At 30.9% G+C, this 4,372-nt stretch overlaps 1 non-coding gene across 1 annotated transcript; it reads left to right on the top strand.

Moving 5' to 3' along the window:
- Positions 1 to 2,202: 2,202 nt before the first annotated feature.
- LOC105635599 (exocyst complex component EXO70H1) lies at positions 2,203 to 4,107 on the top strand. Its single transcript, XR_005178253.2, has one exon. It is a non-coding gene; the product is annotated as an exocyst complex component EXO70H1 (transcript).
- The last annotated feature ends 265 nt before the right edge of the window (positions 4,108 to 4,372 follow it).

Raw genomic sequence — 4,372 nt, 5'->3', positions numbered from 1 at the left:
ATATATATATATATATATATAAAATGTAAAGAGCATGAATAACATAATTTGGACCTGTTTAGTCTCTTCGTTTTGCAGTTAATGTATTGTTAAAAAAAAAAAAAAAAAGGGAAAATACCCTTATCTTTTTATAAGGCTTATATTAGGAATTTTAGTTTTTTTTTTCACAAGACATTTAACAAAAAAGTATAAAAAACAAGGAAAAATAATAATCACATTCCTAAAATCATTAAAAATTTCAAACCAAATTAAATCTTTAGCGGCAATTTAATTTTATTTGGTTCTATTTGACGGTTTGCACAGTTTAAAGTAGAAAAATTAAACTTTTTCGATCATCTAGTTAATAAGAAAAGAAAAAGATTAACATTACGCTAAATATGAAAAATGAATTAATAAAAATTATGCTGCAAAATACACAATACGTAAGCCATTTATAAATACAAAATTTAAATATTGATTTATTTTGCATTTATTACTAAAAATTATAAAAAATATAATTTTACTCACACATAATTTGTTAATATGCAGTGATCTAATTTTACATGATTCTTTAATATTTGAACCTTTTTATAAATAATTATATAATTTATCTAATTAATGAGAAATCGTTGTTCAATTATTATCCAATATAAACTAGTCTCATCATTTACTATCCAATAGAAATTAATTAGTGCAAAGAAAATTTTCATTCAAAAAAATTAAATTGAATTTAAAAGTTTAAACACACGCATATAACAGTTTGATTTGGTTTGGTTTAGATAGTTTTGACTCCAAAATCATAAACCAAACCAAAAGCTTGGTTTTTAAATTTTAAAAAAAATCATCAATCTTTTAAAATTACGGTTTTGAATTGGTTTGGATTGATTTCAAAACGATTTGAGCGGTTTAGGTAATTTGATGAACCACCCTACTTTTTTTTAGAGAAGGGATGAACCACCCTACTTAGTATTATATGAATTGCTTTTAAGAAAAATATTTTGTTAAAATTATTAACTAGAAATCATTAAAATAAGTTTTAGAATGAATTTCACGTGTTCTAATTATAAAAACTAAAACTAAATAAATACTAATACTTCAACACATTTTTCTTCAACATTTAAAACTTAAACTTAATACGTTATCTCCTTTCAACTTTTTATTTTTTTAAATTTTATTTTATTTTATTTTTTTTTAAAATTTTGACTAGATCATTTAAAATATAAAACTTGATATCTACTAATGATTTATAAACACACACGCAAAGCGCGAGACTACGACTAGTTTCAATATTAATACGTACCAAGCACATAATATCAACAAGCCTTTAAGGCTCTAGATATCAACATTTTTCTGTCTGGGGCTTTTGGTACATCATTACAATGAAAATTTTCACTAGTACGATGTAGTGCTGAAATATAACGGTATATATATATTAAAAAAACTTAACTCTTTAAATTTTATAGTAGTATATATGCTCTTAAATTTACGAGTTTTGATAATATTGTACACATCTCTACATTAGTAACAATAATTTTTAAGATTTCTACTTTCTGTACCTAAAATATTAATGTAATATGTGGTTGGTTAGTACTCGGAACAATAATTAACTTCTTTTAAAATAATCAATCAATCTAATTTTACTAGTTCTGGCGATAAGCTAGACTTTATTTCAATGCAATTACCATATCAATATCAAAATGCAAGTAATGAAGGATAAAAAAAAATGAATTTTGGCCTATCCTCCTAAGCGTTATTAACTTATTTGTGATCAAATTAGAAAATGCAAATATACCTTTACAACTAGACCATTATACGTACAGAAGAATCAAAGCCTTCTAGAGTTGGGACCGGAGACCATGGAGGATACAATTTTCCTGGAAAATCACAAGTGATAGATTTATATATTAAATAGAAAATAAATATATATGTTCATGTAACATGTCAGAAATTTCATAGTTGAAATTTCCCTCTCTGCACTAATCCTTTGAATATCATTTTCATCATAATATAATAAAATTGACAAAAAAAGAAAAAAGAAAAAACAAAGTCTACGTACCATGTAAACAATCCCTTCCTTCTAGACAGATACGCACCAACTGAGCAAGTCAACGAATCTTGGTCTAATAGTGCTTAAAGCAAACTCATTAATGTCTCCCTTCTCTATATAATATAATCACTCCTTGTCTCCCTCTCTTCAGAATGAACACTCCAAAATAAAAGCAAATGCTTCTAACAGAGACTCCAAGGAGTAATATCAACACATTTATGGCGAAAAAACGGATGTCAACTCTCTTCTTCTTATCCTCCAAAATTCTTTCATCTTCTAATTCGTTTCCAACCTCTTCCATTCCTTCTTCACCTACTGTATACAAATTCACTAAGTCCATGATGGAAGAGAACATTGAAAACGCAGAGTTAATCATCAGAAGATGGGATCCAAACTCCTCATCAACCTCCCTCTTCCAACACAGAGACGAAGCAAGAGAATTCTTAAAAAGTGTCAAACGTCTTCGCCGAGCAATGCACTTTTTAGTATCAGAACATTCAGCCTCTAATAAGCTTGTACTTGCTCAAAACCTTATGATAATCGCCATGAAAAGACTTGAAAAAGAATTGTATCTGATACTCTCATTTCAGCGTGATCAACTTGACCCTGAGTCTGTTTCAGGTCTATCCTCAGATGGCTCGAGCAATCTTGAAAGCAAAGAAGAGAAAGGTTCTGAAGAACAGATCACTACGAGGTCTGATCTGAAGTCAATAGTTGATTGTATGATAAGCTCTGGGTACAGTAAAGAGTGCGTCAAAGTGTACAAATTATTCAGAAAATCGATAGTAGATGAAGGACTATACCTGCTTGGAGTTGAAAGGTTCAGGTTTTCTCAAATTCGAAAAATGAATTGGGAAGCTCTTGACCATCTGATAAAGAACTGGCTCAATGCAGTAAAAATTGCAGTGAAAACATTATTTACTGCAGAAAAATCTCTCTGCTATTACGTTTTTTCTGCATCTCAGACAATTAGAGAATCATGCTTCACTGAGATTACTGAAGAAAGTGCAACAAATTTATTCAGATTTCCTGAACTCATTTCCATGTGCAAGAAATCACCAGAAAGAAGTTTCCCATTAATGGAACTCCATGAAGGACTCTCTAGTCTTTGGGCAGAAATTGAATCAACATTCAACTCTGAATCAACTTCAGCAATTAGATTACAAGCCATTTCATCACTGCTCAGACTCCGCGACTCAGTCTGTGCTATTCTATCTGATTTTGAATCAACGATTCAAAAGGACTCATCAAAAACTCTAGCTGTTGGTGGTGGGATTCACACGTTGACTCGAACTGCAATGAACTACATTTCTTCACTTACAGATCATAGAACGACTCTATCTGATATTTTTGCAGATTCTTTCCCAACAGGGAATCATGCATCATTGCCTGAATCTTATTTTGAGAGTCCTCCAATGTCTGATGATGGTTCTACACCAGCTGTCTCAGTTTGCCTGGCTCGGCTCATACTAGTTCTTCTATGCAAGCTTGATCGCAAAGCAGAAGCATATAAAGATGTGTCTTTATCATATCTGTTCATGGCAAACAATCTTCAATTCATTATTCAAATGGTGACCACAACTCGCCTTAGAATCCTTCTAGGTGAGGATTGGGTTTTGAAACATGCCAAGAAAGTTAGAAAATATGCGTCCAACTATGAAACAATGGCTTGGACTAAAGTCTTCCTATCTCTACCAGACAAAAATTTCCCTGATTTACAACCTGAAGCAGTGAAGGAATGTTTTCGAAGGTTCAATGCAGCTTTTGAAGAAGAACATAAAAAACAAACGTCATGGATTGTATCAGATGGGAAGTTAAGAGATGAATTGAAGGTATCAATAGCAAAGAAACTTGTACCAGCTTATAGAGAATTTTATGGCAAGTATTTGGTGTTACTGAATGGACAAAAGAATTTGGAAATGTTGATAAGGTTTTGTCCAGATGATTTGGACAACTACCTATCTGATCTATTTCATGGTGTTGCAATTTCAGATAGTTCATCATCACCATCATCATCATCACCACGAGGATTTATGCCAAGGTGAAATGATAGAGAAACATTATTGTAAATGCAAGGCAAATATGTAATTAATATATATCACATATACCAATATAAGTTCACTTATAGTAGTATTAAAACAATTGTAGTTCTTTATGGTGCTTCAGTTAGTCTTGTATGGTAAGAGTCCAAGGTAGTGCAGCTCAACAAATGCTGCAGAAAAGAGAGAGAGAGGGAAAAAAATTCAGGGGTGTAATTCGCATGATTTGGAATGGTCTTACCCTCCATTCCCAAATATTTTTTGGAATTAAAATTTTTTTTTTTCAAAATTTTTTTACACTAAAATT

This window comes from Jatropha curcas, chromosome 6 (assembly GCF_041381405.1).
Source record: "Jatropha curcas cultivar XTBG-Jc1 chromosome 6, XTBG_Jcur_1.0, whole genome shotgun sequence".
Lineage (NCBI taxonomy): Eukaryota > Viridiplantae > Streptophyta > Magnoliopsida > Malpighiales > Euphorbiaceae > Jatropha > Jatropha curcas.
The sequence above is the reverse complement of the archived record's forward strand: the minus strand, read 5'-3'. Positions and strand labels throughout refer to the sequence as shown.